We start from the raw sequence: 17,092 nt of genomic DNA, 5'->3' as shown, positions 1-17,092 counted from the left end.
TTGTTTCTTGTTTCTTATCCTGCTATCGTTTGTGTGTTTTGATGTTTTTTGGTACCAGTATGCTTTGGCTTCATTATTGTGTTCTTTTGTGTGATTACTACAGGATTTTCCCTTGTGATTACTGTGAAGCTTACATTACGTTTAGAATTCGTAACCTTCACACTTTTACTTCTCTTCCCCCTCACGTTTTAGGTTATTGCTGTTACAATTTATATGTTTTTTCCCCCCATATTGTGTAACTAATAACAGATTATTTTAGTTACGGTTATTTTTACTAGTACTTAAAAAATTTTTAAACTAGAGTTATAAGTGAATTATGTACCACTATTACCATGTCGCAGAATCTAAGGACATATTTACAATTACCACAGAGATTTACACTACCTTTTTATGTTTTTATGTTGTTAATTAGTGTTCTTTTACTTTCACTTAAAAACTACCTTGAGCATTTCTTGCAAGGCAGGTCTGGTGGTAATGAACTCCCCAGCTTTCATTTGTTCAGGAAAGTCTTTATCCTTCCTTTGTTTCTTAAGGACAGCTTCACCAGGTATAGAATTCTTGGTTGAAAGTTATTTTCTTTCAATGTTTTGATTATGTCATCCCATTCTCTCCTGGCCTGAAAAGTTTCTGTTGAGAAATCTGCTGATATTCTTATGGGGGTTCCCTTCTGTGTAACTTCTCTCTTTTCTTTTGCTTCTCTTAAAATTCTTTTTTTGTCTTTGACTTTTAACTCTAACTATATGTGTCTTGGTGTAGCCTATTCAGGTTCAAGCTATTTGGGGTCCTTTGGACCTCGTGGATCTGTATGTCCATTTCTCTCCCAAAGGAAGTTTTCAGTCATTATTGCTTTAAGTATACTTTCTGTCCCTTTTTCTTTCTCTTCTTCTGGAATTCCCATAATGTGAATATTGTTTCTTTTCATTGTATCCCATAATTCCCATGGGCTTTCATTACTCTTTTTCATTCTTTTTTCTTTTTGCACCTCTGACTGGGTAATTTCCAGTGTGCTGTTCTCCAGGTCACTGATTCTTTCCTCTGCATGGTTGACTCTGCTTTTGAAACTCTCTGTTGAATTCTTTAGTTCAGTTATTGTATTTTTCAATTCTAGGATTTCTGTTTGGTTTTTTTTTTTTTTTTGATGATTGCTACTTCCTTGTTGAACTTCTCATTTTGTTCATGCATTGTTTCCTAATTTCATCTAGTTGTCTATGTTTTCTTGTAGTTCACTAAACTTCCTTGAGAGGATTATTCTGAATTCTTTGAGAGTTTATAGATCTCCATTTCTTTAGGGTCAGTTATTGGAACTTTATTAGTTTTCTTTGGTGGTGTCATATTTACCTGATTTTTTGTGATCCTTGATTCTTTACATTGGTAACTGTGCATTTGGGTTCCTTTTCCAGACCTTACAGCTTTGCTTTGGCAGAGACAGTTCTTCACCAGTCAGCTCAGTTTCGATTTCTAGGTCTGTCTGCTGGTAATGTCCTTGGGCAGGTGAGGTCTGCTGTTATGATGTTTTTTTGGGCAAGGCAACTGTTCGAGCTCTGAAGATGGGGAGTGGGGTGGGTTGTGCCACTAACTGAGAACAGTTGAATAGGACTGCTGGCTTGGTTCCCTACCTATGTGAGGCTTTGGATGGACTCCACGGTTGTCTGAATTCTCTGGTCAGGCTTACTAGATGGTCAGGACTGGTTCGGTAGTAGTTGAGGCTATGAATTAGCTTCCCTGCCCTGGCAGGCAGCAGGAGAGGACCCAGAGCCTGTATAGCTCGTTTGGGGACCCAAATCAGGCCAGAGTGTGCACTGAATTCTCTGGTCAGGTGAGGCTGCCAATTTTGCTCTACAGAGGGAGGAAGCCATGAGCTGTGCTCTGAGTTCAAGTGCTTCTGTACTTTGGGCTAGTTAATGTGCTATGCAGCCTCCTGTGTGTTCTGGTTAGGTTCCCTGGTTGGATAGGCTGAAGACTGTATTCAGCTATGAGTGGGGCTACGAATTAGCTTCCCAGCCCAAATGCAGAGGGAGGAGCAGCTCTAAAGCCAGTAAAGCCCTTTGTTTGTTACCTTAACTCAAGTGGACCCACAGCCCAAGTTCACTGACCGAACAGGGCCACTAGCTTTGTTCTGCAAACTAGTGACTTCGCCTGCCTGCCTCTCTCAGCTCCAGTGCTGCTGAGCCGCACAGCTTCCAGGAGTTGTTTCCAGCCCTTCTGGTCAGATGGGGCTGGAAGACACTCTCCACAGTGGGTGGGGCTATGTTTCAACTCCTTTGCCTGGGGAGTGGTGGGGGAGGGGCTGCTCCAGGCTACTCTGTTTCCCAAACAGGCTCTCCAGTTGGGAGGGGCTGGGAGCTACCCTCAGGCTTGGCTATGAATTAATTCCCTTGCCTGTGCATAGCGTGGGAACCCTCCATACTTAGTACTGAATTTGCTCTGGGGGCGATCAGCTCTGCCTGCCCCCCTCTTGGCTCCAGTACTGCTGGGCTACACTGCTTCCAGGAGTTGTCACCAACCCTTCTGGTCAGGTGAGGCCGGAAGACACTCTCCACAGCAAGGGGACTGTGATTCAGCTCCTTGCCTGGGTGAGAGCAAACTGGGCTCTAGGATCAGCAAAACTTCTTTGAGGATCTGAATTAGGCAGATCTGTATCCCACTGTGTTCCCTTGTCAGAATGCACCCCCAACTTGGTTCTGCAGGTGGGCAAAGCCACTGTTTGGAATTGCTGCTTGGGCACTGCAGGTCTGCCAAGATCCATGTGCTGGTTGTTGCACGTCAGATTCCCAGTGGTTGCGCCCTGCGGATTCCCTTGCAATTCCTGTGGTGTGAGATCAGAGTTAGGGGCTCCCACAGAGCGACCCACAATGCTAGAGTCGGGGGGCTGGTTGTCCCCTCTGGTTCTCTTTTTCTGTTGGAGGAACCAGAGACTCAGGTGAGACCTCTCTGTGTGGTGCTACCTTGGCCTGGGAGAGGGGCAATGTGCTCAATGTGTAGTGGCATCTCTTACCCTTCTAATGCAGTCTGTCTTGGTCTCTGTGGTGCAGGGGGTGCTTTAGCCTCATCCCTGTGTTCTACAATTCTCTCAGTGGTGTCTTGTCCTTGAATAATTGTTCGTTCTTCTTGTGAGGGGGAGCGAAGTCAGGAACAACCTGTGTTGCCATCTTGGTGACATCAGAATTCTCTCACTCATTTTTGAAGGGAAGTTTTGCCAGATACAGAATTCTTGGTTGACAGTTTTTCTTTCACCACTTTAAATATTTCATCCCACTGCCTTCTGGCCTCCAAGGTTTGTGCTGAGCAGTCAGCTAGAAATCTTATTGAGGATTCCTTGTATGTAATGAGTTGCTTTTCTCTTGCTGCTTTCAAGATTCTCTTTGTCTTGGTCTTTCAACAGTTTGATTAAAATGTGTCTCAGTGGGGGTCTCTTGGGTTAATTTTGCTTGGAATTCATTGAGCTTCTTGGGTTCCTGTATTCATGTTTCATCAAATTTGGGAAGTTTTCAGCCATTATTTTGTCGAATAATCTCTGATTCTTTCTTCTGCCTCCTCAATCTGATTTTGAACCCCTATAGTGGAATTCTCAATTTAGTTATCGTATTTTTTTCAGCTCTATAATTTCTATTTTCATTTTTATAATGTGTGTCTCTTTGTTTATTATCATTTTGCTTATATGTAATTTTCTTGATTTACTTTAGTTCTTTGTATTTTCCTTTTGTTCTTTGAGCATATTAAGGCAGCTGTCTTTGTCTAGTACACAGTCTGTGCTTCCTTGGGGATAGTTTGTACCAGTATTTTATTCCTTTGAATGGTCCATATTTTTCTGTTGCTTTGTATGCCTTTGATCTTTTATTGAAAATTGGGTGTTTGAGAAAACAGCCACCTCTTCAGTCTTTGCAGACTGGCTGTGTGCCATGGAAGTCATTCATTGATTAGCTGGCCATGGTCTCAACTTGAAAGTTTAAGGTCTTCACAGATCTTTTCTGAAATATGTGTGTGGCTTTCTCAATTCTCCCATATACACAGCTTCTTTTAAATGTCTTAATTTCCCAGGGAGTTTTACCTAAGCTTCTCCTTGGGACTTTAGATCGTCTGTTTTGTTTCTCCATGCATAAACTCTTGTCTCAAGCATCTGCAGATCTCTAGTCCCCTGCAGCTTTCATGAGCAATGACTAGAGCCTTTCCTCGCCTGAGGCTGACTTAGGTGGGACAGGGGCCAGTCCTTCAGGCAGCCCCTTGAGTGGTTAGAATGTTGCAGTCAGCATCTCCTTTGCTCCCTCTGGTTCAAGGGAACTGGGAAGTGGGTTGTAGCAGCCTCCAGATAGAAACTGCACTGTGGAGGGGTTGGAGCAAGGGTGAGTAAAAATGCCACATAATTTTCTACCATTTTGAAGGTGACTATTTTTCTTGATTGGGCATTTTCTTGCTTGCCGTAGACCATTTGACTATTTTCCAGAACTCCTATAAGATGAGTTTAGGCAGCTGCTGGTTGTTTTTATGACTCCTTGGTGGGGAACAAAGGCTTGGAGCTTCTTAGTTCACCATTTTGCAAACATCAGTCCCTGATTAAAAGCTTTAGAAAGTTTATCAAAATAGTAAAATATAGGAAAAAAACAAAGAAAAAAATTAACAGCCATCATTAAGAACATGTATTGAGTCCTTATTATATACTAGGCGTTCTGTTGGGCACTTTACGTGTATTACTTGATTTAATCTTCATAATAATTACATAAGAACTACTATTTCTGCATTGGCAAATGAGGAAAGCTGGCCATGGTCACTCAGGTTCTGGGTGGAGCCGTGAATGGAAACAAGGCCATCTGACTTTAAAAAAAAACTCTAATCTGCTAACTTTCATAATCTCACTATCCAGAAATAATCACTGTTAATATTCTTATGTGTAGCCCTACAGTTCGTTTCCATTGCATTGATATCTACGTATGACAATCCTTTTTTATCCATTCAATAAATGTATTCATTTTATTTAATTCAACAAATATTTGAATTCCTACTCTGTGCCACCCACTGTTTTAGGCTCTGGATGTAGTCATGAGCAAATCAGAGTCCCTGTCCTCATGGCTTAATTTTAGTGTGGGAGGCAGACAATAAATGTGTGATATTATTTTTTAAAATTACATAATGTCAGATAACAATAATTGGACTGAAGAAAAAGAAAGTAGAGTAAAGGCCTAGAACAGGTAGCTGTGCTTGGCGTACTGCTTGAGGAAGAGTGGTCAGGAGAGGCAGACCTTGCTGAGGAGGAGACATTTGAGCAGGAAGACCTGAAAGTAAAGAGACCACCTTTAGTCTGTCTGTGGAGCAGGCAAAGTCCCCGAGGCGGGGAAGTGCTTGGTCCCTTCAAGAAAGAGCAAAGGGACTGTTGTGATTGGAGGCCTTTGAGCAGACAGGGTGGAAAGGAATGAGGTCCCAGAGGGAGCCATTGTAGGAATGTAGGGTTTTACTCTTCAGTGTGGTGGGAAGCCAGTGAGGGGCTGGGGAGGGGCAGTATAATTCAGAAGCCTCCCCAGCTGCTATGTGGAGACAGGCCTGTAGAGGGAGCTCTGGGAAGCACTTTACCATGTGCCCGGCACTGTGCTCACTCCTGACAGCAGACCAGTTGCCATCCTGGTAAGGACATAACGTTCTGAATGTGATTTGCAGTATTTACTAAACCACTTGCCCACTTTTACATAATTATAAGCAAATTTGAATACTGAGATAAGAATTTCAATTATTATAATGAGTTTAGATTTTTTTTTAAATTTAGGTGAAATACATATAACATCAAATTAACCATTTTAAGGTGAACAGTTCGGTGGCATTTAGTACATTCATAATGTTGTTTAACCACCACCTCTATCTAGTCCAGAACATTTCATTATGCTAAAGGAGACCCTGTACCTATTAAGCAGTTGCTCCCCATTTTTTCCTCCTCCACTCCCTGGCAACCACTAATCTGCTTTTGTCCTCTGGATTTGCCTGTTCTGGATATTTCGTGTAAATGGAATCATACAATATGTGACCTTTTGTGTCTGGCTTCTCTTAACTTGGTGTAGTGTTTTTCAGGTTTATCTACATTGTAGCATGGATCAGTACTTCATTCCTTTTTATGGCTGAATAATATTCGGTTGTATATTATAAATATTTTTATGGCTGAATAATATTCCATTGTATATGCCACAATTTTTTTATGCAGTCATCTGTGATGGACATTTGGGTTGTTTTCACCTTTTGGCTATTATAATAGTGCTGCTATGAACATGCACATACAAGTATTTGTTTAAAATACTTGTTTTCAATTCTTTTGGTTGTATACCTGAGAGTGGAAGTGCTGGGTTTTATTGTAATTCTATGTTTGACATTTTTGAAGAACCATCAAACCGTTTTCCACGGTGGCTGAACCATTTTACATTCTCCCTAGCCATGTGTAAGTGTTCTAATTTCTCTACATCTTTGCCGACGTTTTTCCCCCTTGTTTTTTGGATTAAAGCCATCCTAGAGGATATGAAGTGATATGTTGTGGTTTTGATTTGCATTTCCCTAATGAGTAATCATGTTGAACATCTTGTCCTGTACTTATTGTCCATTTGGATATCTTCTTTGGAGAAATGTCTATCAAATCCTTCACCCATTTTTTGATTGAGGTTTTTTGTTGTTGCATTGTAAGAGATCTTTATATATTCTAGATACTAGATGATTACCAGTTACATGATTTACAAATATTTCTCCCATTCTATAGGTTGCCTTTTCACTTTTTGATAATGTTCTTTGATAAATAGATGTTTTTAGTTTTGATGAAGTCCAGTTTTACCTCTTGTTTTCTTTTGTTGCTTGTGCTTTTGGTGTCATTGAGTTCAAGTTTTTTGATTGAATTAAATACTGAAGACTAATTAATGTATAGTTGTTTTACTGAAGAAACAGCATTTTTCTGTTTATGCGTTTGGGAACATCTTTTATAGGGACGTTAACAAGCTGTGTGCCCTTGAGTAAGTCTAGGCTGTGCTCTGCCCCTCCTTGAAATCAGTGCTCCAACTGATGGATGAGATCCTGTCACACTCTAATCCTTGACTTTGTGATTCTCTTACCTATTAATATTTCATATACTCCATCACTTGGAGTTTAACCAGATTTTCTGGCCATCTTTAAATATCAGTGTAAATACTTTTTTTTCCCTTTTAATTAACTGTCCTGGTTTAGATGTATATGACCAAATTTCTGTTTTGAAACTGGGCCCCTTTGTCCCCCCACCAGTTCTATATAAGAGTGTTTGTCATGTCACATCCTCCCCTGACGTTGAATGTGCCCTTAAAAACTGACCAACGTTGCTTGGTTGCTAGATGAGAATGATACTTGTCTTAATTTCTATTTCTTTCATTACTTTAGAGAGGTTGGAGACTTTTACAATATGTTTTTAGCTTAGCGTCTTCCATGTTCCCTTTTCTGTGAATTTTCTTTGTTTTGCCTTTTTTATCTGTGTGACCCTTGGTCCATTTCATTTTGTCTGGGCTTTTCAGTAACATTAATAATTGTCGTATTTGTGGCACAGCTTTTCCCCAGCTCTTTTTTGCTTTATAAATTTTATTTTCTTCTTTTAAGTAAGAAGTTTTAAATTATGTGATCCGTGATACTACTCTTTTCCATTTTGATCTCCTTTACATTGATGCTTAAAGTCTTCCCCATTCAGAGCTGCATGTTCACATTAATTATATTCTCCTTTGTGGTTTACCTTTTAACTCTTCGACCATGTGATTTATAGCATTAGGAGACAAGCGAAATGGACTATTTTAGTCTTCTTAAATAGCCAGTTTTGCCAGCATCATTTATTGACAACATCCTCCCTTTCCCATTGATTTGTGGTATTTCCTTTATCAAATTTTAATTATATGTGCTAGGATCCATTTCTAGGCAATCTGTATGTTCCAGTGTTTCTACATAGTTTTCTTTCTCTTTTTTGACTAAGTCTTAATTTATATACAGTAAAATTCACCCTTTTTAGTGTTTCGTCCTATGAGTTTTGACAGATACCTCCAGCTGTGGTATCACTACTACAGTCAATTTTATCATCCCTCAAAAATTCCCTCTGATGTCTAGCCCCAGGCAACCACTGATCTGTTTTCTGTCTCTATAGTCTTGCCTTTTCCAAAATATCAGATAAGTAGAATCACACAATGTGTAGCCTTTGTCACTTTGCATAATGTGTTTGAGATTTATCCATGTTGTTATGTCTGTCAGTAATTTATTCTTTTTTATTGCTGAGTATTATGCCATAGTATGGATGTCACGGTTTGTGTATCCATTCCCTGATTGATTTGGATTGTTTCTAGATTTGGGAATAAAACTGCTAATTACAAGTTTTGTGTGAACACAAGTTTTCATTTCACTTGGGTAATCACCCAGGAATGGGATTGCTGGATCGTGTGGTAAGGGTCTGTTTAACTTTATAAGAAACTGCCAAACTGTTTTCCAAAGTGGCCCTACCATTTTGCATTTCCACCAGCAGTTTATGAGACTGCCAGTTGCTCCACATCCTTGTCAGCACTTGGTATTGTCATGTTTTTTAAAGCCATTCTGATAATAGGTAGTTGTATCTCATTGTAGTGGATGTGGAACATCTTTTCATGTGCTTATCAGCCATCCATTTATCTTTGGTGAAGTGTCCGCTCACATCTTTTGCACATTTTTTTAATTGGGTTGTTTTATTATTGAGTTTTGAGAGGTCTTTAGATGTTCTGTATGTGGGTTCTTTATCAGATATATGATTTGCAGATATTTTCTCCCAGTCTGTTGGCTTTTCATTCTCTTAACGTGTTTTTTGAAGAGCAGTTCTTAATTTTGGTTGTCTAATTTATAAAATTTTAAAATCTGTACTGTGGGGCCAGCCCCGTGGCTTAGCAGTTAAGTGCGCATGCTCCGCTACTGGCGGCCGGGGTTCGGATCCTGGGAGCACACCAACGCACCGCTTCTCCCGCCCTCCCAAGGCCGCGTCCCACATACAGCAACTAGAAGAATGTGCAACTATGACATGCAACTATCTACTGGGGCTTTGGGGGGTGGGGGAAAGGAGGAGGATTGGCACTAGATGTTAGCTCAGAGCCGGTCTTCCTCAGCAAAAAGAGGAGGATGAGCATGGATGTTAGCTCAGGGCTGATCTTCCTCCCAAAAAAAAAAAAAGAAATCTGTACTGTGCTTGGGATGTTTATAGTTTTAGGTTTTATATTTAGGTCTGATCCATATTGAGTTAGTTTTTATAAAGGGTGCAAGGTATACATACATTTCTTATGGACCAAGCAATTTAGTCATAAGAGATTTAAGGAAATGACAGTATTTCTGGTAGAAAATGATGCAAAACAACCCCCTTTGTGGTAGGTTGAAAGAATGCTTTCCTCTGTGTAAAAAGTCTCTTTCAGAAATGCAAGATAGTACATCCTGCAAATTTGGCCATCCTTGCTATCAAAATTGCTTTCAAAACACTTAATAAGGAAAATGTAATAGTGTGCACAAATTTCTTTTGTAAAGCTCTTTAGGGCTTAAAATGGAACTTTTTTTCAGGTGAAATATACACTGGGGTTCCTGGAATAAGAAACATTTCTTGAAGCTTTTTCAAAGTCAGCTCTTGAATCACTTGGCCTTAAAGAGAATCTGTTTCTTTTCTTTCAAAAACAAATAGATGATAAATATGTTACTCCTGGCTAGGAGGTGGTAATTTTTAATGCAGGAAGAATGAGTTTAGATATCATTGAGATATGGAAAAGCCTTAATTAAAAAGTTTATACTTAATTTTAAAATTTTAAATTAATGGTACATTAATTTTTTTCAAAGGTAGGTAAATACCTGATTGAAAAGCAGCTGGCGGGGCCGGCCTGGTGGTGCAAGTGGTTAAGTGCGTGCTCCGCTGCGGCGGCCCAGGGTTCGCTGGTTTGGATCCCGGGTGTGTACCGATGCACTGCTTGTCAGGCCATGCTGTGGCGGCGTCCCATATAAAGTGGAGGAAGATGGGCACGGAGGTTAGCCCAGGGCCAGTCTTTCCTCAGCAAAAAAGAAGAGGATTGGCAGATGTTAGCACAGGGCTGATCTTCCTCACACACACACAAAAAAAAGAGCAGCTGGCAGTTTGAGGCATTTTTTTATAGCTTATTAGTTTTTTTTTATTGAATTTTAATTGAGGCTCAGGCTGGCAGAGGTTAAAGTGAAATGGAGACCTTGAAAGTATTGTTTTGTGTTACTCAAGAAATGCTGGCAAGGCACCTGCTAAATGAGAAGCAGGAGGCTACTCAGCAGGATTTACTTTTATTAGTCAGCTTAGTTGGGCTAGGACAAAGCTGGATGCCAACCAAGCTTGGTTCTGCAGACAGCTGTGTACCGCAGACTTTCAGTTAACTTCTGGGCTTAGGAGCCCAGATACCTGGGTTCAAGGTGTGGTTCTGCCAGTCGTTACAGCTGAGTCCTGGATACATGAAGTGAGTGATGTATCAGAATCTCCTTTAGGTGACGGAGTTGGATTTTCAAACCACATGCCCCTAAAGTGCTGGTGGCATGAGAATTGGGTGGTGGTCTAGACTTGTTCTGTGAATTTGGAAAAGAGTGCATGTGTTTAAGGAAGGAAGATTTTCCCCACATTTTTTAATTATCTTTTTAAATTTGTCTTTATTATTGAATTTTGAAAAATTGTGGTAAGGTACACATAACATAAAGTTTACCATCTTAACCATTTTTAAGTAGCGTTAAGTGCATTTAAATTGTTGTGAAACCATAAATTGTTGTGCAATCTCCAGAACGTCTTCATTTTGCAAAACTGAAACTTTGTACCCATTACACAACCACTCCCCATTTCCCCCTTTCCCCAGCCCCTACCAACAACCACTATTCTCTTCCTGTGTCTATGAGTTTGACTACTCACATGAGGTACATTGTATGAGTGGAATCATACAATATTTGTCTTTTTGTGACTGGCTTATTTCACTTAGCGTAATGTGCTCACGGGTCACGCATATTGTAGCATGTGACAGGATTGCCTTTTTCTTTTTTAATTAGTTGATCCTGCTCATCAATTACTTAAATATTTATTAAGTATCTCTAAGTATACAAGACTATTCTTGGTGCTAGACTAGGGAGGCAGGGTGAGAAAGACAGATGCCAAAGAGATCCAGAGTCTGCTATGAGAGTTAGCTGTGTAGTATGGAGGTTAAGATGTGCACCTGAAGAGCTAGTATGAAGCAGGAAAAGTTATGTACTGCAAGAGAGGAACAGAAAATGGGCTCGAACCTCCATACTCAAAATGTGTTCTGCACACAAGTGCATGGGTGTCACCGGGGACCTTGTTAGACATGCGGAATCTCAAACCCCGGCCCTGACCGACTGATTCAGACTTGGTAGTTTTTTTTGTTGTTAATTTTTTATTGAGGTATGATTGACCTATAACATTATATTAGTTTCAGGTGTACAACGAACTGATTTGATATTTGTAGGATTTCTTTCCTTTTTAAGCTTAATAATATTCCATTGCATGTGTATATGACATTTTGTGTATGTATTCATCCGTCGATTGATACTTGGGTTGCTTCCACTTTTTGGCTTTTGTGAATAGTGGTGCTAGGAACAAGGGAAGGGCTATTTTTAATTTAAAGTTTTTCTTTTTACTTAATTTCCTTAACACTTTGGTGTCCAGTACTATTAGTACCAGACACTAGTGGATATATGGTTGATAATATTTGCAATTTTGGTATTTAGAATTACCTTCGTGTTCCACAAAGCACCATGAGTTCTACCGTGTGCTTTCCCTGAACGCGTTTGAGACTCAGACTGCAGGTGGTTGGTCCTGATAAATAAATGAAAAGCAATAGGATATATTAGAGTATATGAGGAGGCCATTTAGTTTAAAACTAATTCCGCCTAACCTTGTTTTTCCAAAAGGGCCTGACATGGCCTATTGAGCATGCGTTGTACATCTGCCTTAAACATTTACTATGTGCCAAAGATAAGAATGATGCCCTTAAAGGTAGGGATGTAGCTGCCCCCACATTGGCATTTCTTTAAGGATAAGCATCTCTTCCTGGAAACTAAGGATTAATTACCAACCTGCTGTGCTCACCTTGTGACTGCTGACCTGCTCACGACTTAACCTGCTGAGCCAACTAAGCATCTCGTGACAGTCGTAAAAGGGACATTCCTATCATATGTGATGTATGCTTTTTGTTCCAACATGGTATATAACCACTCTGTACACCCCATTTCTTTGGTGCCCTTTCTTCCTTGAGGAAGGAAGGCCCCGGGCTATAGTCTTCAGACTTAGTTCATAATAAACTCCCCTCAGTTTTGATTTATGGATTATTTGCATCAGCGGTCCTTACATTAGAAGCTGACGTTTTAAAACTGGGAGATTTCTCACCAAGGCTCAGATTCCTGGTTTCTTTGGAAAGGTTGAAGGTTGGGCACATGGGATCCCCTGTTCCTGCACAGCAGTGGTCCGCTGGAGTGGAGGAGTGGCTGCCCTTTCTGTACTCGTGTCTTCAGCTCACCAAGTCAGCACTATTCCATGTTCCCTTACTGTGAGCTGCTGCCTTCATTGCTGGCCTGCTTGGCCCCAAAGCCTGTTGAGTTTGTATTCTTTGTTCCCAAGATGAGCTCTAAGGTAATTTGTAGGGCTTATAAGTGAAATTGGCAGTCCTTTCTGAAAGAGGAGCTATGACTATGACTACTTTGTATGTAGATGTCCTGGTATTCTGGGTGAAAATCTTTAATTCTTCTTGTATAGGAATGTTACAGAGTGCACCTTTTGATGCAGTACACCTTTCCTAGGAAAGTATACCTTCCTAGGAAGAGGAGTGCAAGGTCAGATGCATGTAAATACCCTCGGCAGGAATTGATTGGTGACCTGCTTTAGGCAAGGCCCTGGGTTGGGTGCTTGGGGCTCCGTCCTAGTGCCTGTGTCCTTGTAGGAGAATTGAGTCCTGGTCCTCCACTTGACCTTGGATGATATTCAGTTCACATTGTTATCCCAACAAGGACAGAATTGAGAAGTAGAATAAATGTGTGTATTTAAAAAAATAATCATTAATAATATAACAGTCTTTTCACTTTCAGAAGGGAATTTTTCTTGATTTGTGTTTGGTTAGCTTGAGTGCAGTTTTCCTAATGTGCAAGTTTGGCTACTATAAATAGAACCCACTGGTTGGGAATTTTTTGTATTTTCTTTTCAGTTTAATTTGCTTTAATAATGCTTACTTTTTGTCTTTTTCTTATTTGGTGAGTCTTATGATTGGCATTGTAATCAAATGGAACATAAGCTTTGGGAAAACAGTCTGTTGTACTCTCTGTCTAGACTACGCAGCTACCCAGTGGATCACTGCTGAATGGAACAGAAATGGCAGATACTTGGGCCTAATATATTGATATATTGTTGAACTGGTCATGCAAAAGAAGGATGTCCCTATGAATCCTCTCTTATTGTGTCCCTTGTATGCAAATCTGTCTTCTTGATGGAGTCTGTTAAACAGTTTGTGGCATTGAAGACACTTGCATGTTTTACGGAGACTAAATCCTGGGGCTTGTGATTTTCTGAAACTCTTTTCTAAGTGCCTTTTGAAGTTAGGCAGCAAGAAACAGAGCCCCACATGCCCCAAGAATGCATAGTGGTTTTTCCTTTTTGAAAGTGTGTTCTTTCCTTTTGTTCCTAACCGGTAATCACACCCACTAATGGCACCTCTGGAGCAGATGCAGAAGTCATAGATAAAGGAGGAGGAATTGGGCGGGCACAGGCTTCGCAGTAGTGGCGGCTGTGACAGTAGCCCCAAGGCTAATGCGGTTGCTGCTGGAAGCAGTTTATTCTTACCGCCAGCCTCTCCATTCCTTATATGTGCTTCATTAAAATTAAATCCTGACATGGGATGTTCCTCCTTCTTTAACTCTTTATGTTAAAACAAGCTTCTGGGCCAGCCAGGCTTTTTAATTCATAGAATGGTGATAAGTCAGAAGGAAAAAGACTGAAACCAACTCACCGTCCCTCTCTCAGTGCCACTTCAGGAACTGAACTCGAGGCTATTATGTAAAGTCTAACATACACTTTCATAAGTATTATCTGTTTCTCTAGTACGAGTATATTTTTGGAGTATTGGGTCTGATGGCTAAACAACAACAAAAGGTGTCTTTGAAAAGATAAGGGTGCTAAATACTGTTAAATTTACCTCCTTATGAAAAGTTTTAATTTTTCTCCCAAGAACCATCTCAGAGTTAGACTTCATTTAGGAGTTTCTTCTTAGCATAAGTGTGGCAGTTTTTTTCCTATTGTTAGTGGAACTCTAATTCTGTAAATGTCTGCCTGTTTGTCCCTTGAGGTGATTTCATTAGATGGTGGGAAAGTGGGTGTATTAACCCTCTGACATCGTTAAACGTGTATTTAATTTCTGGATTTGTGTTCTCTAAAAACAAAATGTTAAAATTCCTTTGATTGAACCATTAACTTTCTAATTGTTTTTTAAACAAGAAGCATTAAAATCATGATAAAGTAAGTAGATTACGGATTAGTAATTTCTCACATGAACCTAACTGACTGTAAAATTAATTCAATGCACAGAGAAAAAGAATTCAAAGAATTCAAGTAACTTTTGAATACATAATTCTATATATGCTAGTGCAGTGGTCAGAGTGTGGTCTGGGGAACCCCGATGCCCTCTCAGGGTTCCATGAGGACAAAGTTTTTATCGTAATAATACTGAGACATTACTTGCCTTTTTAAATTTGTACTGATTGTGCAAAAGCAAGGCAGAGAAAACTGCTAGCCGTTAGCATGAATCAAGGCACTGGCACCCAACTGTGCTAGTGGCATCACATTCTTCACCTCCATACACTCAATTTTAAAAGAAAATGCCAGTTTCACATAAGACTGTCTTGTGCAGTAAAAATTATTTTATTAAAATCTTGACTCTTGAGGGCATATCTTTAATATACAGCATGATGAAACAGGAAGTACATGTAAAGTACTTTTGCCTCCCCAAGTACAATGATTGTTTAATTATCTCATGGAAAAGATCTAGTATATGGTGGAACTGTGTTCCAAGGATAGCCAGAACTACAAAGAAATCTTGAACTTGATTGTTTGTTGTTGACGGTATCGTTCGTAGTGGTGTTGGTGATGTAAGTTTGAAACTATTTTGTGTGTACAGTCATGCATCGCTTAGCGACGGGAATACGTTCTGATAAATGCATTGTTAGGTGATTTTGTCATTGTGCAAACATCCTAGAGAGTGTACTTACACAAATCTAGATGGTGTAGCCTACTACACACCTAGGCTATACGGTACTAATCTTTGGGACCACTGCCATATATGTGGTCCGTTGTTGACCAAAATGTCCGTATGTGGTGTCTGACTGTATTGTAGGTGGAGCAAATGGGTAAGTATATGAGAAATACCGGGAATTGGGGTTTTCATTGTGGGGGAAAGGAGATACTAATGTGAGATGGAGGGAGGGAGGGAGGGAAGAATCCTGCCATGTTGGATTTGAATTCTAAGTGTCACGGTGAACTTGTAATTTAAGATATTTGAAATATCCTTGCTCTGTCCATGTCCAGTCAAAGAGCCTAGAAGCAACGATGCTTCACTAGCAAGGAGCACACCACATTCTCAGGTCTTGATTTCTAAATGTCAGGGCTCCTTGGAGAATCTCAAATATCACCCTGCTTATTTCTTATTAAGGTTATTTCTTATTAAGCGAAAAGAGGAAGAGGTATTTTTGCTAAGGAGAAATCTGGCTGATCCTACCTTAACTTGTTGATAACCAACATCACCACTAAAAAGGAGAGACAAGCAGACATGATGTGCTTTCTGAAGGAAGAATGCAGCACTACCTACGAAGCAGTCTTGCCAAAAAGAAGCAAACTTTAATCTGACTGAGCCTCTAGATTCAACTACCAAGTTACAGGAAATCCAAAGGGACAGAGGAGTTTGCTAAATACCATCTTGGGGCTACAAAAAAAGAACCCTCCAAGATCTGGCAAACTCTATAGTCAAATGACCCAGTTTCTTCAAAAATGAGTTCAGGAAAAATATTAAAAATGAAGGAGACATGAGAAACGACTTAAGAGACCTATTGACCAATGTGTGGACCTTATTTGGATCATGGTACAAATAAACCGTGAGTTATAAAAGATAAATTACTAGAACTGTGAACACAGACTGTGTATTTGCTGATGAAACAGAGTGAAATGATGCTATGTCTACAATTGCTTTCAAGTAATTCGGAAGGAGGACAGTTGGGTAGGGATACAGATGAAGTAAGATTAGCCACGGGCAGATAATTGCTAGGGAGTCCACACATGTGTTCATTATGCTGTTCCATCTACTTATGAACATGTTTGAAAGTTTTTATAATTACATTTAAAAAGACTACTAATGAGGGATAACCTGACGTTTTGGGCCTCCTTAATGTCATGAAAAAACAATCAAATACAATGCGTAATCCTTGTTTTGAGTGGATCCCGTTTGCCCCCAAAACGTTATGAGAGACATTTTGGGGACATTTGCAGACATCTAAATATGGACTTATAGTAAATGATATTATTGAATTGATGTCAATTGTTTTAGGTACAATTATGTTTTTTTGGTTCTGTAGGAGAAATGTGTGCTGGGAGATGTGTTTTGAAGTATTTTAGGGTGAATTATTATGATGTCTGAAAATTACTTTAAACACACATGAGTTACGTTGGCTCAAACTAAACTGCTGTTTTCCTAGATCAAAAACAGTCAAATATCAGCAAACGCCTGTGGTTGTACCTAATATTTGTTGCAAGAGAGAAAGAAAGCAAATGTGGTGACAAATGGGGGTTCCAGGTGAAGAATATAGCAACGTTTGTACTATGCTTTCACGTTTTTACGTTTTTATGTGTTTGAACTTTTTCAAATAGGTACGAATAGGTATTCAACATATGAAAATGAACTCAGCAGATACATATTTGTTAGATTAAATGTGCTGACAGCATTCTCTCTGGGAATAATTGCCTCTAATAACGTTTAGGTTCTCTTGGAATTAATTCTAAAATTACTTAAATTGATTCAGAATATAGAAAAGAAGGAAAGCTACTTATTTCGTTGTATGTATTTTCATATCTCTGAAT

General features: G+C 39.7%; 1 protein-coding gene across 4 annotated transcripts in view; it reads left to right on the top strand.

The window, feature by feature from the left end:
* The window catches only part of CDCA7L (cell division cycle associated 7 like), a 49,126-nt gene that overhangs the window by 16,781 nt on the left and 15,253 nt on the right, over positions 1-17,092 (top strand). The window lies entirely within an intron of this gene.

This window comes from Ceratotherium simum, chromosome 1, assembly GCF_057802395.1.
Source record: "Ceratotherium simum simum isolate JZ-2026a chromosome 1, ASM5780239v1, whole genome shotgun sequence".
In the NCBI taxonomy this organism is placed as follows: Eukaryota; Metazoa; Chordata; class Mammalia; order Perissodactyla; family Rhinocerotidae; genus Ceratotherium; species Ceratotherium simum.
Note: the sequence above shows the minus strand (reverse complement) of the source record. Positions and strands in the feature narration are given on the sequence as shown.